Source organism: Hypomesus transpacificus, chromosome 13 (genome assembly GCF_021917145.1).
Source record: "Hypomesus transpacificus isolate Combined female chromosome 13, fHypTra1, whole genome shotgun sequence".
NCBI lineage: Eukaryota > Metazoa > Chordata > Actinopteri > Osmeriformes > Osmeridae > Hypomesus > Hypomesus transpacificus.
In genome coordinates, this window is record NC_061072.1 from 3,416,262 (window position 1) to 3,437,078 (window position 20,817).

Consider the following 20,817-nt stretch of genomic DNA (forward strand, 5'->3'; position numbering starts at 1 on the left):
CATAAGCAATGCTCCTCATACGGTTTCTGAAGAGGTGGGCTGCAGAATGACTCTAGGCCAAGGTCCACAGACAAAAGGAACATGTCTTGCTCTGAAGACGTGTAAAGTGTGTAACGGTAATAATTCTAGTCAGAATATGAGTCTGAAACCGCTCCGTTGGGCTGTGAGTATGGGGCGTGTTTCAACCGAACCTGGAAAAAATGCCTCTTCGCTAAATGTGATAGACCTACAACCAATCAGAACAACGTAAGATGTTGTTTGTTGAAAACAAATTCAACCCAAGCGCTCTTTGGTGACGTGGATGATTACTGTTGATCATTTGTCCATCATGGTATAAAGCCCGCCCTGACAATTTGATTGGTCCGAACAGCTCCTGTTTGGACATACTTTTTCCCAAAACTAGCAACTTTTTCCCAAAACTAGCAACCCCAGACCCAACTTCCCGACCAATTTTTTTTGTGGGCGGGGCCAAGTTGGGCTGGCAGCCAGGCTAGCATGTTTAGTTCTTTTTTTAAATTTTCGTTATGCATTTCCTGTTGCAAGTCTGAAATTCCAGATGATTGTCGATGCGTGTATGTTTTATGCAGAATACTATTTTGATTACATTTTGGAACAATGTTGAATAAGTTACACATTTTCATTTTTCAGTTTCATATTTTGACAGTTTCACATTTCATGTTTCAGATTCAAAACTTTTTTTTACGGCTTCAAATGTTTTTTTTTTTTTTTTCAGTTTCAGACTTTTGGCCCCGATTTTGCGTAGGGGGCGCGGCTTCAACTCAGAGGCGGGAATTATGAGTGACCGCTTAACAAAGCGGCAGAAGACTCGGCAATCGGCATTGCGTCCGATCCGCCAACACAGTCTCATACTTCTGCGTATCTATGACACGGGTTTACACATCTATTTTGCGTGCCATATATACGCCAAATCGGAGATTACTAATTAGACGTGTGTGGTAAATATTGAGATGATAGTTGTCTCGAGTTATGAAGAGTTAAATCAGAAATCATTTAAAAAAATCTCCACAGCCCACCCTTACATAGCTGGCAAGAACCTGGCCTGTATAGACTACATCTTATATTTCCTGTGTGCCTATCTTTTTTTCTTATTTATATTTACAAGAATGCTGCTTGGTGTTGGTTGCAAATAATAATTATTGGTTGTTATTTAAAGGTGGTTTAGGTGAAAATTACCCCACAAAAACGTATAAAAAATACATTTGGAAGCTTCGATATCGTGAATCTCCGTAAAATCAGAGTCTGAAGGATGACGTATAATGGATAAAGAGTTAATAAAGTTCTGCGTGTGATAGAGACACACAGAACAGATTTTCTGTTGATAGAAATGATGGGAGGAATTTGAGTATAAACTGCATGCAAAACAGCGATTTGGCGTATATATGGCACGCAAAATAGATGTGTAAACCCGTGTCATAGATATGCAAAAGTATGAGACTGTGTTGACAGAGCGGACGCCATGCCGACTGCGGAGTCTTCTGCCTCTTGTTAGGGTGTCACTTATAATTCCCGCCTCTGAGTTGAAGCCACGCCCCCTACGCAAAATCAGGGCCAAAAGTCTGAAAAAAATAAAAATGAAGCCGTAAAAAAAAAATTTGAATCTGAAAACGGGAAATGTGAAACTCTGAAAATATGAAAGTGAAAAATGAAAATGTATAACTTATTCAAAATGATTCCAAAATGTCATCGAAATTTGATTCAACCTGAAAAAAAATGGTCCACTTATTTTTTCTTTGAATACATGGTTTTATTGTTCAAGTTTTCGACCAAGACGTACATTTTTTATGTCAAGCTTTTAGTTTTTAACCAAACATTTGGCCCTGATTTAGCTCCATAGACAGGCTGATCTTTTTTTGCAACACAGTCCTGCAAAAAAATTAAAAAATAAAACATCTGCCTGTCTATCAGGCACTTTTACAGCCGCAGTGTATCACATGCAAAACACTGTCAGGGGCCGTATTTCTGATCATCCAGGTGACGTTCCAACCATATCCATCAATCATGCCACTCTGTTGACAAAAATCTGCTACCTTTTGGAACGACTTGTTCTTTTTTATGAGCTAAAGATTGTGTAGAGGCCAGACTGTGGAGCAGGAATAATTTTCTAAAAGACTTTTCGTGGTTCACATCGGGTTTAAAAACGGTAATAGAGTTGTGCGCTCGAGAACGGTGAGAGAAAAAGAAATGGAGAATACGACTGTTTAAAAAGTAAATAAACAGTTACGGTATTAGTGGCGTAAAAAAGGTTTGTTTAATAGATATAATAATTAACAACTGTAATAACTGTGTATTTGTTCTTAAACAGCATTGTTAATGGATAGCTATGTGTATAACTTATGTTATACCTATAGCAGTGGTGCTAACGGCAAGGAGATGCTAACACGTGATTGTTGATTGTGCTTTATACACAGCTCTTACGTTGTTTGTGGGATTTATAATAAATTGTACAATCGTCAGTAAAGCATCAGACCATCTGTCTGGAGGGATATGCACAGTAAAAGCTTCACCTTTACCTGCTAAACCCGCTGTTTGTGGAACAAAGATGACACGGCCACAGAGCAGTGAGTTGCAGCAGCTAGCGTGATGGTCAACTGAGGCAGTAAGGAAAACTACGTTTACAATGGATGTTATAAAGGATCAGATGCCTAAACTACAAACGGAAATTCAAGAGATTAGACGCTTATTAAATCTGGAGGATTATGAAGTTGTGTCGAAACAAGAATTAAAGGAGGAAATTGAATATAAGGAAGAACAACTAATGGAGCTTCAACGTGAAATGGATGAGGCTAATGTAGCATTACCGCGTCGATCAGAACGTTGTGGTGTGCAAACAGAGAAAATGCTTGTCTACCAACAGGAGGAACTGAGGAAAAAAGACAAAAAGGCTCTTAAACCTGTATGATCAATGGAAATATCAAATCAGAACATCCAAAGAAAATTTAAAGAAAGACATATCAGACACCGGATTGGCCAAAATAGGAGACAACATTAAAGAGGGAATGGACGATGTAATGGGAGTTTACAGTGAAATAAGAGAGCGTGCCACACCATCCACTGAGATGAGACACAAGGTTGATGCATGTGAGGCAGTGACTAAAGATCTCATAAGATAGTCAATGAACGCTTATCAGTAGATGGCGATTATGATGCAGTACGTGAAAGGCACCGTCTCCATCAGTTATATGCCCATGACTATGCTCACTCCGTATTTGGCACTGCTTCTCAGTCATGTGCCAGTCAACACTGAGTCAACGATACTAACTGCAAATAGGACTGATGCAGCCGCAGAGCTCGCTACAAAGGAAGCTCAGTGTAAAACATAGCAAGAAGAAAGAGAGCAGAAGGAAAAAATAAGGATAATGGAGGAATACCATAGGAAGGAATTAGAAATACAGAAGTCTGAGTTTGAGAGTCTACAAGTAGAAAGAGACATGGTACATTCCCCATCATGGCGTGCACCACCCCTAAAAAGCCTGAAAAACTAAGTGTTGTGTTCGCCTGTTCTGCAAGGTACAGCGGCACAATCCTTAACGAACACCTTCTAACAGGACCAGACATGAGGAACAATCTAACAGGTGTCCTCATACGGTTCAGAAAACATCCTACTGCTCTCATGTGCAATGTTGAAAGAAAAAAAATCACCAGTTCCACGTCCAAGAGGAAGATCGCAACTACCTGCGCTTCCTGTGGTGGAAAGATGGACATACAAGCACACAACCTCAGGAATATCGAATGAAGGTACATCTTTTCGGAGCAATGTCATCTCCTGACTGCGCAAACTATGGACTGAAGTACTTAGCCAAGGAAAACAGTCAATCACATCCAATAGGATCCCAGTTTGTGGCAAGAGACTTTTATGTGGATGGCGGAGTCACAAGTGCAAACACTGTGGGAGAGGCCATTCAGTTGGCTCACGAGGCAAGAGAGATATGTGCCAAAGGTGTTCTCAGTCTTCACAAATTCGTATCTAACAACGATGCTGTTCTACAGAGCATTCCCTCCTCAGAGTGTGCTATAGATGCCAAGAACAAGGATCTGACCTTCAACGATATGCCACCTGAGCGAGCGTTAGGGATCCACTGGAGCCTAGAGAAGGATAGCTTCAGTTTCAATAACACCTTGAAAGAGCAACCAGCGACACGCATAGGCATATTGTCTACCGTCGCCTCCATATATGACCCTCTTGGTTTCCTTGCACCATACATTCTCACGGGGAAGAGGATCCTACAGGAAATGTGTCGCCAAGATACTGGCTGGGATGATTCTCTGCCAGAGATGCTGAAGCCACGGTGGGAGAGCTGGCGTCAGGACTTTGCCAACTAAGAAAAGCTAGATGTTACTTCCCAGATAATTTTGGAGAAGTTGTGGAAACAGAGCTTCATCACTTTTCAGATGCCAGCACCAGCGGATACGATCAATGCTCTTATTCACGAGTCAGGTACCAAAGAGGTGAGATTCACTGTTGTCTAGTGATGGTAAAGGCACGTGTTTCTCCCACAAAGTTGACTACGATACCAATGCTGGAATTAACCACGGCAGTAGTTTCAGTCACCATCAGTAATATGCTCAGGAGTACTTCTGGACAGACTCAAAAGGTAGTCCTAGGCTACATCAATAACGATGCAAGGCGCTTTCACACCTTTGTTGCCAACCGAGTCCAGACAGTCCGAGATCAGACATAAAAAAACATTGCTTGGGGCTTGTGTTAAGCTGCTAAACAAAGGTAGTCAGCTACAGCGTTGCAACAAACTGCACCACTTAGACGTGTTTCTGGTCACAGACGGTATCCTCAAGGTGGAGGAAGACCCTGGCCGACTCATTCAAGCATCCAATTGTCATCCCCAAGGAGCATCATGTGACAAAGCTAATACTAGCTCACAACCATGAAAGGACAAAGCATCAAGGAAAATACTTCACCATTAATGAAATGAGATCCAATGGCTATTGGATTCCTGGAATGAGCCGAGCAGTTGCAACGTATGTTCGCCAATGTGTGACTTGTCGGGGACTCATGAGATCTCCGGAAGGCCAAAAGATGAGCGACCTTCCAGTAGAGCGTGTTGAGTCTTCCCCACCCTTCAAGTATTGTGGTATGGATTGCTTCTGTCCTTTTTTCACTACAGACGGAAGGAAACAGCATAAACGATACGGGCTACTCTTTACCTGTTTCTGCTCACGGGCCATCCACATCGAGATTTGTCTACAGATGCTTTCATCAACGGCCTGCGATGTTTCATTGCAGTTTGCGGTGCAGTCCGTCAAATTCAGTGCGACCAAGGCACTAACTTTGTTGGTGCAAAGAATGAATTTAAGGCAGCTTTGCAAGAGCTCAACGCACAACGACTCAATACATTTCTGTCACAGAAGCAGTGTGACTTCATCATGAATGCGCCCCACTCCTGTCATGCAGGCAGCGTGTGGGAGCGCCAAATAAAGACGGTCAGGAGTGTGCTGAATTCCATGCTAACACTTACTCATGGCAGACTCAACGATGCTGCATTACGTACTCTACTCTATGAAGCTATGGCTATAGTCAACCCCTCACTGTGGATAATTTAAACACTCCAAACAGTCTGGAACCATTCATCCCCAATCATCTGATCAACATGAAATCTGGAATATCTCTTCCGCCACCTGGAACGTTTCCCTGAGAGGATTTGTACGGAGTGAAAAGATGGCGTCGCGTGCAGTATCTGGCCGAGCAGTTCTGGAGTTGGTGGAAACGGGAATTTCTTCATAACATCATCACAAGGCAGCGCCGGCATAGCCTGGTCCTAACCAGACCCTCGTACATTTCATTTGTACAGAGGGTCTGGGATGTCTCGATTGACAAACGTTAACTTCCTTGAAGGCGGGTCCTCTGTTGAAGTTTAAAACTATTGGATCCACCCAGAGCCACTCTGATTTGCCATAACCGATCGCAAGCGTTCGCCTTAGCCAACTCCTTCACCACTACTGTAATGGAGCTAGCTGCCGTAGCTGGAAAATCAAACTTTTCCCGAACCCCGTGGGGAGGAGGGCCACAACATCATGGCCACCAACAAAACTCAGCAAGGAATGTTCTTGCTCCGGCTTTAACCTATATTCGGCAGCGTTGCCACAACCGCAGAATAGTTTCGCTCGCATCTTTCTCCGCCGCCATTACTGAACTACTCAAACAAGTGCACGACATTAACGTCATCGTTCTCAGCCACTCCCTCTGTTCGCTGATTGGACCTACAAAAAATGTGTTTCTGGAAACCGACTTCAGAACCGACATCCCAGACCTAGTACAGAAGCAAAATCCAAATTGAGCGGAAGTACGTAGGAGGGCAGAGCCAGGCTAGCGCTGGCATACACTAATGAGAAATCTGTGTTTCGGTGACATAGTGATGGACATTAATGGACTGTTGCCCAGAAGTGAATAGAGACCCGCAAGAGTCGTAGAGACTGTCAGTGGTAAAGATGGACTTGTAAGGAGAGTTATAATCTCAGTGGGAGATAAGAGACTGAACAATAAGGGTGAGTGCCATAGAAATCTCTCCATAATGGAGCGACCGGTGCAGAAGTTAGTTCTGTTGGTAGAGGCTTCTTAAGGTCATGATTATTAAAGATCATTGAAGTTCCTAATTTGAAATGATTCATAGTTCATATGATGTAATATGAAGCATTCATAATTTGGCGGGAGTGTAACTAACCCAATTTTGCACTACTATGAAAGTTTTGCCCTTGTTACATGTTTTGCTTGTTTTCTTATTTTCGTTATGCATTTCCTGTTGTAAGTCAAATGCTTTTATTCTGAAGATGGCTCCAGGTTAAAAACGGTAATAGAGTTGTGCACTCGAGAATGGTGATAGAAAAAGGAATAGAGAATACGACTGTTTAAAAAGTTAAGACATAGTTACCGTATCAGTGCCCCCCCCCCCAAAGAGGTAAAAGGTTTGTCATTGTTTAATAGATATAATAATTAACAACTATAATAACTGTGTATTTGTTCTTCAACAGCATTATTAATGGCTAGCTATGTGTATAAGCTACTTCAGTGGTGTTAACGGCAAGGAGATGCTAACACGTGATTGTTGTTTGTGCTTTATTACACAGCTCTTGCGTTCTTTGTGGGATTTATAATAAATTGTACAATTGTCAGTAAAGCGTCAGACCATCTGTCGGGAGGGATATGCTACCATCCATAAATATCTATATAATCGCCTGAAAAAAGTGTATTTCACATCGCCATGATAGTATGATTTTGGAATTTCATGGATAAGAATGATCACCGTAGAAGATGATCTTGAATGTTCTGTCTGTGACAGAGACCGTTTCCTCCACCATCGGAGAGGGCCATCTCTTTAGGGATCTCCTGCCATCTTCCCAACTTTCCTTTCTGGTAATGTGAGTAGCATCTGCAAACCCAGACAATTTCTCACACAGGCAAACACCCGGAGTCATTAGCCCTAAAATGAGCTCATCATCGCCACATTCATAATTTTGTGTAATGGATTATGTAATTGCTCTATTAATCAGTGGAACTGTTCGGTATACTTTCCAATACATTAGTTTAATTATGGGAAATGCCTAGGTTAAAATTGATGCTATGTTTGCAGAAGCTGGCAGAACCAGGCCTCGCTTAAACTAATCGGTTGAACTTATTGTAACTCCATTTGCAGAATCCAGCTATGTCTAGCTTGTTCCAGAAAGCAAAGTAGGCTGAAACCTGTCCAGAAATCCAGTTCTCAAGCCAGTTCTCTATACTTAACATAAGATCAATAATTGATATTTGAGATGTTTTTTAGTAATAGGGACGCGCCACACTCGATCCTCAGTGTTATTGTTGGTTCTTTGCTGTACATCGGAGTGACCCTTCACAGTCTTATCAGCAAAAGGTCAATGGTGGGTACAAACCCTTGTGCTCTCTTAAGTGCACCAAAGTACTGACAAGAAATAACTAGTTTAGTGCGGATGGGGCGGAAATGTATTGTTACATTAAGGAAATTACTCAAAACTGACAGAAATCGCCACTCTGTGTCCCTAAAAAAGATTGTTATTTTACTTGTGCGCACAAGTACTACGCTGTAGCTCCCTAGCCTGGATTCTATTTTGTGGTTAATCAATCTGTCCTGCCTCCTTCTCTCTGTCCTTTACTCACAGCAAGAGTGGACTAAGTCAGAATGTAAAAAGATAGTACAAAAATCCTTTAATGTCAAATAAATGTAGTCCAAACAAAAGTCCACTATATTTGTAGGATCCAAGAGATTGGTCTGTTTTTACTCACCAATACTGTAACCTAAATTAAAGACCAACATTTTATGTTTTATTTTTGTTTGTAAAATTTTGGCCCTTTTCCATAAACGTCATAAGCAATAGAAGAGAGAAGGGTGTGGAGAAGGTGGGAGGAAACATTCTCTCATTGTGGGAAATGATCATGTAATGGTAAAAAAAAAAAAAATAAACACTATATTCACCTCTGCTGAGGTGACATTTAAATAGACAGGAGCCATTTTCTTAGCAACCCCCCCAACACACACATACACACACTCTCTATTTTCCCCATCCCCTCCTGCTCTGTAATTTAAAGCTGTCACAAACAAATCCTCCTTACAGACCTTTCCAAATGTCAGGCTCCGTCAAGCGAGATGACGGCTTCCTCAAAGAAGGGCCCTCAGAAAATGTGTGAGGAAAAACAGAGGTTTTTATGCATATTTATGGATACTGGCTGGTTCCCCTCCTTGAGTCACCACCTTACCGCGGTGGAGGGGTTTGCGTGTCCTAGTGATCCTGGAAGCTATGTTGTCGGGGGCTTCATGCCCCTGGTAGGGTCACCCAAGGCAAACAGGTTCCAGGTGAAAGACCAGACAAAGAGTGGCTCAAAAAACCAACCATGGCTGGTTCACCTCTTACACAGTTCCCAGGCTAGAGAGAGGATTGCCTGAGCAACCGATCTGACTGAACCACTTGACTTTTTTTTGTGCCAGGGATTTTGACTATTAGTTAGTTTTGTCTTGGTATCTTTTTTCATTCTCGTGCTTTGGTTCTGTCAGACTGATTAAAACTCAAAGGGGCAGATAATTAATTAACTGCAATGCTATCGCGACACCTCTGGACTAATCCTCTTCCTGTATTTGGTTCACCCCAAAAAATACTTTTGAAGAGATTTTTAACTAGAATCCCCCACCACCACCTCTCATCTCTCTACTCACGCCAGGAGAGTGTACTGCTGTTCCTACCCTCACCTATGGTCACGAACTATGGGTAGTGACCGAAAGAACGAGATCGCGAATACAAGCGGCCGAAATGAGCTTTCTCCGTAGGGTGTCCGGGCTCTCCCTTAGAGATAGGGTGAGAAGCTCGGTCATCCGGGAGGGGCTCAGAGTAGAACCGCTGCTCCTCCGCGTCGAGAGGAGCCAGCTGAGGTGGCTCGGGCATCTGATTAGGATGCCTCCTGGACGCCTCCCTGGTGAGGTGTTCCGGGCACGTCCCACTGGGAAGAGGCCCCGGGGAAGACCCAGGACACGCTGGAGGGACTATGTCTCTCAGCTGGCCTGGGAACGCCTTGGGGTCCCCCAGGAAGAGCTGGCGGAAGTGGCCGGGGGGAGGGAAGTCTGGGCCTCCCTGCTTAGGTCGCTGCCCCCGCGACCCGATCCCCGGACAAGCGGCAGATGACGACGACGACGACGACGGCTGGTTCACCTCTTACACAGTTCCCAGGCTAGAGAGAGGATTGAGCACCCCAAAAAATACTTTTGAAGAGATTTTTAACTAGAATCCCCCACCACCACCTCTCATCTCTCTACTCACGCCAGGAGAGTGTACTGCTGGAGCCATGTTGTTAAAAAAACTTATTGTCAACAATATGCCTGCGGTGGAGGGCTAAGCATAGGCCACCATGGTGAGCAGTGCTCAGCTACCCTGACAACGCTCAGGATAGCTGCTCGGCCCGGCAAAAGGAGACTGGTGTAGGACATCAGTCAGCATCATAGGCATAGTACAGGATCTGAGTATTATCCCAGAATAAAGATTTACAGCATATTGTTACATTATAGTATATATATTTTATCAGGGTTTCCCGCGGCACTTTGCAGTTAAGGCGGCCGCCTAAGCAACACACGCCTGCCGCCTCTTTTGTTTATGAGCGATATCTGCTGTGTTACTGTCCTGTTTTTTCCCTTTCATTCCAAATCGTGACCCTTCCATCCACCTTAACTAACCAATTTTCTGCGGGAAACCATGAGTATATATATATATATATATATATATATATATATATATACAGTGCCCTCCAAAAGTATTGGAACAGTGAGGCCAATTCCTTTATTTTTGCTGTAGACTGAAAACATTTGGGCTTGACATCAAACGATGAATGTGAAACCAGAGATCAACGTTTCAGCTTTTATTTCCAGGTATTTACATCAGGATCTGATGCACAAATTAGAAAATATCACCTTTTTGTTCGAACCCACCCATTTGTCACGTGAGCAAAAGTATTGGAACATGTGACTGACAGGTGTGTTTTGTTGCCCAGGTGTGTCCTATTACATACATTATTCAATCAATAAATACCACTGAATGTCTACACTCAGGTTCAGATTGGGTAAGATAGGTTTTGTCTATGCAGACTGTATTCAGAGGTGAAAACAACATGAAAACCAGAGCGCTGTCTTTGGGTGAAAAACAAGCAATTGTGAGTCTTAGAGAAGATGGAAAATCAATCAGAGCCATTGCAGAAACATTGGCCATAGCCAGTACAACCATTTGGAATGTCCTGAAGAAGAAGAAAACTACTGGTGTACTAAGTAACAGACGTCGAACAGGTAGACCAAGGAAAACATCAGCAGTTGATGACAGAAACATTGTGAGAGCTGTAAAGAAAGACCCTAAAACAACTATTAGTGAGATCAGCAACAACCTCCAGATGGCAGGAGTGAAGGTATCACTATCTACTGTTCGCAGAAGACTTCATGAACAAAAGTACAAGGGCTACACCAGAAGATGCAAACCACTCATTAGCAAGAAGAATAGGAAGGCCAGGCTGGAATTTGCCAAAAAGTACAGAGATGAACCTCAAAAATTCTGGGACAAAGTTTTATGGACTGATGAGACAAAGATTAACTTTTACCAAAGTGATGGAAAGGCTAAAGTTTGGAGAAAGAAAGGAACTGCTCATGATCCCAAACACACAAGCTCATCTGTGAAACACGGTGGAGGTAATGTCATGGCTTGGGCTTGCATGGCTTCTTCTGGGACGGGCTCATTAATCTTCATTGAGGATGTAACACATGATGGCAGCAGCAAAATGAACTCGGAAGTCTACAGAAACATTTTGTCTGCCAATTTAAGGAAAGATGCAACCAAACTGATTGGCAGAGCCTTCATCATGCAGCAAGATAACGACCCAAAACACACTGCCAAAACAACAAAGGAGTTCATCAGGGGCAAGAAATGGAAGGTATTAGACTGGCCAAGTCAATCTCCAGACTTAAACCCTATAGAGCATGCATTTTACCTGCTTAAGAGGAGACTGAAGGGAGGAACCCCACAAAACAAACAACAACTGAAAGAGGCTGCAGTGAAAGCCTGGGAAAGCATCAAAAAGGAAGAATGCAAACGTTTGGTGACGTCAATGGGTCACAAACTTGCTGCAGTTATTGAAAGCAAAGGATTTGCAACTAAATATTAAGTCTTATTCACTTAAATATGTTTTAAGTATATCTGTTCCAATACTTTTGATCACATGACAAATGGGTGGATTCAAACAAAATGTGATATTTTCTTAGTTGTGCATCAGATCCTGATGTAAATACCTGGAAATAAAAGCTGAAACGTTGATCTCTGGTCTCACGTTCATTATTTGATGTCAAGCCCAAATGTTTTCAGTCTACAGCAAAAATAAAGGAATTCGCCTCACTGTTCCAATACTTTTGGAGGGCACTGTATATATATAAATATTATGTCCAATGCATATTTTGGATACAGAATTGGATAGGTTAAAACTCTAAAAACAAATTAATGCTTGAGAGTTGCTGCTACAGGTATTCAAATGGGGATATATTTGCAATTATGCCAGGCTTGAGTGGAGGAAAAAAATTGCACCCGTTATTAGAGGGACACTAAAGTCAAGCTGAGTGGGATGCATTAAATCATAAATTATTCAAATTCTCTGGAGCCTTTTTCACTGCTTTAAGCATGAGTGAGAGCGAGTGAAAGGAGCCCCTACAGTCTGCTGTGCCATGGTGGGTTCTCTGTGCCACTGATTCAGTGCAGAGGGCACTGCGCGAAGGGAAATCTGACCCCAAAAAGCCTTGAACAGTTTCCCTCCGTACATAGGTGCATGTCTACAAGTCTTAAATGAACAAGTATGGAATATTTCAAAACACTCTGCAGAAACATTTCCCCAAGAGCTCAATCCTACTAAAAAGCAAGAGTTTATCCTGCAAGACCAGATCCACAGACATATCGAGTGCAGCTAAATCTGCATTTCTTAAGATGAACAAAAAGCTGTCCTCTCGCTGCACCTCGCCTAAGATGCTGAGCCAATAGAGGTGGTGGGCGGAGAGGGGAAGTGCGAGGGGGAAGAGAGAAAGAGTGTGGGTGAGGGAGTAAAGAAACTGCCTTTTCATTTTGAAGTTTTGTATTTGCCATCTAATCTGTGCCATCGCAGCTGCATATTGTGTCCAGGCTTGTTTTGGAGAAAGGGGGGCTTTTTAAGGCTTTTTTCCCCCTCACCCTTTCCGTCCCCTTGCATCAGGCTGAGGATCTGGAGGCTTTAATATGGTTGCCAGTGTGGCAGCAGCCATTTAATAACAATGCAATAGTTCCTCTCAGCAGTGGCCGAGTGTCACTCAAACTCCCCGCCGGGTGCAGATGGTACATTGTCTGCCGTTTCCCAAAACACTCTCTTTCTGAGATGTTTTCTCCCCCACACACACAATCCTTTCCCCGCTGGCCAATCCCCCCTCAGAAATGTAGTGTTTTTGACCACTTGTGTCACTAGCAACTAAAAAAATATAGCTAGCAACTTTAAAAAAATAGAGCTAATATAAAAATTTTAGTCCAGGCAGAAGGTGACACAGAGAGTGTGGTGGTAGCCTGGCACTAGTGTTTCAGAGCCTCCTGCTGTGGGGGACATCTGGAGGAGGCGTTGCTATGTGTTGGGAAGAGTAGGAGAGGAATCGGCGAGGGAGCAAGGGCTTACAGAATCATTCTCCAAGGACATAACTAGGCCTTTATTACAGTACAGAGAGGGGATGAATGAGTGACTATACAGACTTGCGGGATTTATTCAAATCAACAGAGGCTAATGTCTCCATAGGCCAGTCTTTTTGCCAATACCGAACTAAATTATTTTCCTGTCGCATGCCCCCCCCCCTTGTAATCAAGAGCAATTAGACCGTGTTTCATCGAAAATGACCAGTCATTTAGAGTAAAGCAGGTCTCCAATATAACCACTTTGAAGGCTTGTTGTTCATCAGACAACAGCAGGATCTCACCTTTAATAAAGTGGCAGTTATAAGCATGCCTCATCATCACTCACCCACCATTTGATCCCACCTCTGGGTGTGTGTATGTGGGTGGGTTAAACTGGGGTATCTTTATTTATTTACTTGGGACTCCTGTCACTGTTGTCATGTAATATAACTCTCTTGCTTTCCATAGACTGAAACTAGCCAGTGGTCTAATGGACAGGGGCCACCTCTGAAAGTGCAGGTGGGCAATCCCATGTAGGCATTTGATGGCTTTCCTACACAACTCCGAGTACAGCTGCAAACTGGATCCCAGGTGGATCGGCCCAAGTCAAATAAACACACAAAGATTTAAGCAATGGATTATTTTACCATCAACTATCGTAAACCATACAACTTGCCAAAGTGGGCATTAACCAGTGTATCATCTACCTAACAGCTTTTACCAGGACACAGGGCTGCCACCTCATGTCCTCCTCGTTTAGCTGTGTGGGCACAGTCTAGCTCCTGTCACAGCCTCTATTACAAGGCCGGGAACGAGGATTCGCCATCTGTCCACCTTCGCGGGGGGTTGCGCTTGCCGATGTTTTGCACAGTTTTGGCACAGCCCACTTCCCTAATGCCGCACAAATGTTTAGAGAGAGGTTACATAAATGTGTCGCACACTTGGGTGTATCACAAGAAAAATAGTGTGTCGGAGTTGGTAGGGGGAAGGGGGAGCAGCGCAGGCACGCAAAACACAGAAAAACAGGCTTGGTCCATTTCTGTCAGCCATCATGTTGTGATGATGGACAATCTACAGAAGCCAAGAATGACATTGTACACTAGCGCCACCTGGTCAATCTGGGGGGTTACAGTCTACATAAGGAGGTTAGAGCAAGGCAATAGAAAAGAACCATGAATGGGGCTCCTCAGAAGAACCAAAGCAGTAAGTAAAAGACAACAGAAGAAACAACAAGTGGCAAACAATGCCGGGTGGTATCACTATCATGCAGGGTAAGCAGAGTCTCAACATAACCTATGAACAAGTGTACACGTACGCAGCATGAAAGGCGAGAGGGTAAGCATGCTGTATGAACCAATGAGAGAAAGCTTTGGGGGGGCTTCGGAACAGCGAGGTGTGTTGCAAACCCACACCTGGAGGTGCATTTGCATGTTATTAATTCACTCCCCGCCCGTTTCACCAGGAACGAGATAAGGGTTGCGCAGCCGGTGCAGTGAGAGTGTGGTAGAGAGAGAGAGTGGGAAAAGGAGAGGGAGAGATGACATGCAAACAAATAGGAAACCCAAGAGAGGATAATCTGATCCCTCAGTTCTCATCACTCTGAAGCAGGCAGCTGATGTAGGAGCAGGGAAATGTACCCCGCCCTCCCCCCCATTCCTTTTCCTCAGAAGTGCCCTCATGCTAGTCAAATACTATGATTGACTATACGGTTGCTGCAAGCTGCAACGAGGATGTAATGTATAGCTTTTTCATATGCATGAATATTTCATGGAGTTCTGTAGTTACTACAAGTGAAGAATAATAGCTGCTTTGTGTGTGATAAGGTGACATGCTTCTTTTTGGCAAGCTATACAGTGATTCTATACATCTGAAGATATATACGTGTAAGATTAAGATAGACAGACAGCTGTCTGGTGGACCTCAGCCCTCCATCTCCAAGCCTGCCCTGAAAAAGATTATGCACTCTGATGTGTTTGTTGAACCCCCCGCACGCACACACACCCCACCCTGTGTGTTTCTGTGCATGTGTGTGCTCGCGCTAATTTCTCCTTGAACACACTAGCAGGGTAACCACAGAATTTGTATTCCGTAATGAGACACAAGCTGAGGGCGATAGTGAATTTGTAAGCACACGCCATCTCTCTTAACTCCGTTTATTATTTCCTGAAACACTCCTTACAGAGACCCTCCTACCCCTCACCACTCATCAGGAGTAGAGTCTCTGGAAAACCAAGGGCAATAAAGAAAGGAGATATTCCAAATCACATTACGGGACATTAAATTAATCCAACCCCAACCGCCTCAACCACGCACACCTCCCCTAACCGTTTGGCCTTTACAGGTTTAACCTTGAAACTGCTTCTTACTCTGTACATTAGACTTCATGAACATCCCCCTCCCTCCCCCCAATCATTAAAGGGTCCAAAAGACAGACAATATAACAAAAGCGGTAGTGAGGTAATTATTCAATAGGAGCCTTCACTGTGCCCGTGATACGTTGTAATTTCATTTCACTTCATGTCTGTTTCATAATGCAATACACAATTGAGCAGGGGTCTCCTTACAATCCCAGAAGACCACTTTCTCCTTAAGATAATAGAGGCTTTTGTGCCTTGCCTTTGAGAAATCCTTGGTGGATTACGCAAGTGTGAATTCGGGAGTACATCAATTAATACGCATTAAACGAACAGAGTATTAAGTTGTGAGAAAATAATTAATAACTCTAATTGCCTGTACTGGTCCCCTTGCTTGACTTCACACACGGCATCATACCTTGTTCTAACAAGACTACACCTGATTTTCACCACCCAGGGTCACAGCGCCAATACCATCCGCTATAGAAGAAGAATTCCTATGGTAGTGTACAGCCTGTGTTATTACCATTGCAGCCCACGTGATACACGCCTACAGAATGTAGAAAATATTTGTCAAAGATAATAACTGGTAGACATGATCACACTCAAGTTATCACTAAGGAACACAAGTTGTATTCTTTACGAACCAGTGTGTTCTGTGATGCTCTTGAAAATGCGCAGGTATCCTTGCCCAGTCTCTCTGAGAGCCAGTCTGTTGTTGGGGTTCTCCATCTTTCCCCCCATCTGGCTACCAACTAACTTCAGCCACTTCCTGAAAAGGTAGCTTCAGAGGAGTTATTACGGTACGCCTCTCCCCTCTATTGCTGCAGCTGGGAGAAGAGTATCACTGCCACTGTAAAATGAAATAATATCAATGGAGGAGTCAGCAGTGAGAGGAGAAAGAAGATAGCAACAGCACTCGTTTTTCCCCCACACACCCCCTCCCTCCTTTGCTCCCTCCACCAGTTGAAATGAAGACGTGGAAGAGCCTTGGAGGATAGAAAGTGAAGAGAAGGGAGTGAGTCACTAAAATAAAAGGGTATTAGATATCTCCCACGCTGTGAAGGGGAAAAGCGGAGTTATGAGAGTAAATCTCTGAGAGGGGTGAAGCCTTAAGCAGTCGAGCATGGACAGAATGTTTTGATTGGGTGGGAAGGAGGCGACAGCATTGTATGGTTACGCCGGCTTGACGCTGGTCAGCAACATGGGAGGGCAGTTGAAGGGACTTTGCAAAAACCACGGTCTTTGACAGTTTACAGCTTAGCCTCGCTGTTTAGCAGGGGTGTCGCTGCAAATTAGTCTGGCTTTCAGCTGAATCAATCTTGCCTTTGGTGGGAGATAATGAGCATGTAAGCCTGGCTTCAAATGAGCCCCTCTGCTTTGAGACTCCAGAGCACAGCATACTTACACAGACTTTTTAGGAAATCATTTGTAATAATTGTATTTCCTCAAAAGTCTTAGTGTGACTGTGTTACACACAAAAAATAGTAAGAGAGAGAAAAAATATATGACATGGCCTACTGAGTCCAATTAAAAACCACATATTCAAAAGGACCCAAATGAAACTGTCAGGGTTTCATTTATGTGCTAGTAGTTCCACTCCCATCAAAATTCCTTTTTTTGGAGAGGGGATTTTGTGTTCTTGATCTTTAGTGATCTTATTGGCTAACAAACAATATCCATCTTGTTTAGGTTTTCCATTACAGATACATGTCCTCCGTAAATTCTCTCTAAAGGGCAGATATATGTCTCATCAGGAGCAACTGGAGAAGATGAGAGGATGATGTGAGTGTGTCACAACCATACGAGCAGCAGGCTACAAAACGCATCAGATCACTCAAACAGATAAAGCTTCCATTGTCACTGGAATTAAGTAGATAGAGATACAAAGAGACTGAATGTGGCTCTACTCTGAAGAACTGGGTGTGACAATGTTTGGACCCCACTCAAGCTGCCCCACGTGGGCTGTACCAGACTTGTCCTCCTAAATTCACTCACATGTTTGTAGTACTGGGCTGGTGGCTAGGCTTGTGACTCTCAAACACCTGCCTTCTCCTTCCTGCTTCGAGGGAGACCTGCCATAAATCCCCTGTAATGGCTACTGGCGAGATAACTTTTTAACCTGGGGCTTAGAGAGGCCTGTTATTCACCCAGAGAGAGAGAGTCTGGGGATGATAAATGGTAATAAATATTGCAGGGGCTTACAGAGGTCCCCTCTGAGATGTTATATTGCCTTGAGTGATAGAGCTTTGCTTGCCATTACAAGCAAAATGGTAGAGAAAGCAGGCTCTTCAAGAAAGTGATGGGAATAACATCTTATCTCCTGAGGCTTCCCCTGACCAGCCAAAACCAAAAGTGGGGGTGATTTCAAACACTGTCAATGTTGTTTGGTGTTTGGCCAATGTTTGGGGGTATATACAGTAGGTAAGTTAAGTTAAGACTAACAAGGAACTTTTTGCCAGATAGAAATTGGTCATTTAATCAATTTATTAAATGAATGCATGGGAGATTACTGTCTCTCTGTTTAAGTTAGAGTCTGTCACATACCTGAGAAGTCAGGAGAGGACTTAGTCTCTCAAGGAGTTACGAGTGCATGTTTTGCCAGCTTTTGTGACTGTTGCAGCTTAATGGGCTTTTCTGACAAGGGGGCTTTGTTGCACTGAGCTGCCCACCATTTTAAATGTTTCCTTGACAATGGTCAAAGAAGGAGCAGATGTCCAAGCTGCACACATCTGTAGAGCCCTTATTCCTTCAGGCAAAGCACTCCCGCCCTTTCCCTCCCTGCCACACAATGGGGCGCTTTCCAAGGACGTCCTCTATTCAGTGCTGCAACATCCATCAGTCAAATCTGAAAAAGATCTCCTTTTCTTCTCATAGCAATACTGTATCAGTTTAGCATTTCACACAGAAGATGTATATTCATTATTCAACACACACTAACTAAATCATCTCATGACCACTTTAGAATCCTACAATAAAAAAGATTTTGTATCCAACCTAGTTTGAACAGACTTGATTTGAAACAAGCAACAGATGTCTGTCTCATTGCACAATCTGTCTCAGGTGGAATTTCTGATTTAGCTAAATGTGATGTGAAGCATAGGTTAGGCTACTGTAAATTTGATTAGACAACTTTTGTAGTCTAGCTACTAAGATAGCCCATTAATATGGGCACAACTTGTCCTACAACTTTTTAAAACAAGTTTGAAAAATAATATTGTTAGATATAGATATAGAATGGACAATGTCCGTTCAATTTACAACACTGTTTGACTACAGTAAACGTAGTTACTACGTAAACTCCTGTAATCTCACATTTGAACTGACCTTAATAGCACCTTTAATGCTTCCAAACGAGGCTGTTTGATTAAAGTTTAAAAGCCGAACGCTCTCATGTCAGTTCTTCAATAGCAGGCGCAATCACTCGCAAAAAAGGTTATTGGTTGGTGTTGCGGAGTCAAACATCCTGGCAGCAGAAATGCCACATTGTAATCACTTATGTAAAGATAGTGTCGAAGCATTAGTAGCGCATGCGATTACAAATGTCTTTTTTGAAGCACTGCATCTCGAAACCTCTAGTAAGGCTTCAGCGAATATTATTTTATGGCAATATTCCGAAAAACACGCCAGCACAAGGAACACAGCGTTAGCTAAAATACAGCGCCAACTATGACCAAAATAAAGCACTTCCTATTTTCTCCAACTAGCACTCACACCGTTTAAAAAATAATCTTCACCCATGTGAGTTGTCTACAGGAGTCATTTTCAGGGGATGAGAGACCGTAAAAGGGGGATTATCTTGGGGCTATGCTTACAAATGTTGACAGTTGACACTGTGGTTTTACATGGTCAACTATGTACACAGCATTCAATTCACTCGACCATTCCTGTTCTTCATGGCGCAGAAAGGTGAACACACATGGCCATAGCTTGTACGGACATGAAAATCGAACATTTCACAACCTTTTGAGACTAATCGATTACGGGATTATGAAAAAATACAGTTTTCATACATTTCTATTCACATCTTACCTGGATAAATGATGTTTAATGCAAGTTCAGAAGCCGACTTTATGCACACAGGACAACCATCATCCGGTTCAGAAAAAAATGTCCTAAAGATTTTATGAATTAGTAAAACTGGTCCACCTTTAAATGGCAAAACTTAATCCTCCGATTGGTAAGAGTAATCAGTAGAGATGAAGACGCGATTAAATAGGAACAAATTAGTTGAAGGGTTAGCCATGTGCTCTCATAAAACACGGTCTCAGACAGACGCCAAAGAATAGTGGATATCTAACAGTTTCAGTGGTTTATTCTCTTTCTCTCCCCCTTTCTCCCCCTTTCTCTCTTTTTCTCTCTATCTCTCTCTCCCTCTCTCTGTCACAGTCTCCCTCATTCTCTTTTTTTTTATCAAGGCGGGGTCTTGGGTCGTTTAAACCAATGACATAAACCTATAAGAGCCAGCCTCGCCCCCCACACGTATCCACTTCTATTCACACAGAAGCATTCTCCCTGGATTAGCACGGGCTGAGCGAGTACTATGCCGCAACACAGAACGGCTGTAGGCAAAATAATTGTCCCTCGACTATCTAATGCATGTACGCAACATTACTTGTTGAGAGCTAGGGTTTTTAGAGAGAGCAATTAGCAGATATACCTTTAACTTTTGTAATTCGAGTTATCAGAGAACTATTCACATGCAATGAATTGGAAATTTTGGTATTTATTGTTGTTCTGTACACAGTAGCAATGCAAATGACTTGGCGGTTTCCAAATGGCGGGTTTTACAGATTACATCAGTGATTACATTTTTGAGAGTTCCTGGTAACCTGCCTGGGAGTCAGTAGGTGAACGCATTTGGGTAATACTAGCAACATCCTTTCCCCCCAACCAAATACAAATACAATACGTTGTCTGGCTAGATTAAAGACAGTGTTTAAAACCAAGAGATGCAAAAGGTCAGTTTGTGTGCCCTTTCTTACGTAATACTCTCTTGTACCCATAATTCTGTCCTTTCTGTGCTGTTGTCACATAGAGGTCTCACGTAACAAGAATCAGACTGTGTAATGCCAGTGAGGGTGCTCAGTGAGTTCAATTATCTGTAGGCTATCCCATTTTCCACTTTTCATTTCTGTACCAAGCGTAGGCCCCATATGCTCCCATATTGATTTGTCCATCGACCATTGTCCACCTCTCATCAGACCAATGGTTACTTGTGGGGGGTGCTCAGTTTACTGCACAAAGGCAGAGAGAAATCCTCCACAAGATTTTTCTTTAACAT

General features: G+C 43.0%; 1 protein-coding gene across 4 annotated transcripts in view; it reads right to left on the reverse strand.

Annotated features, from left to right (window-relative positions):
* LOC124475659 (C-terminal-binding protein 2) overlaps positions 1–19,944 on the reverse strand; it is an 82,655-nt gene extending 62,711 nt beyond the window's left edge. For 2 of the 4 annotated variants that reach the window (XM_047032434.1, XM_047032435.1), the window contains exon 1: positions 19,566–19,944. The gene's annotated coding sequence lies outside the window, so the exon portion shown is untranslated. The remainder of the gene's footprint in view (positions 1–19,565) is intronic. The other 2 variants (XM_047032436.1, XM_047032438.1) reach the window with 1 other exon arrangement.
* Positions 19,945–20,817: the final 873 nt, after the last annotated feature.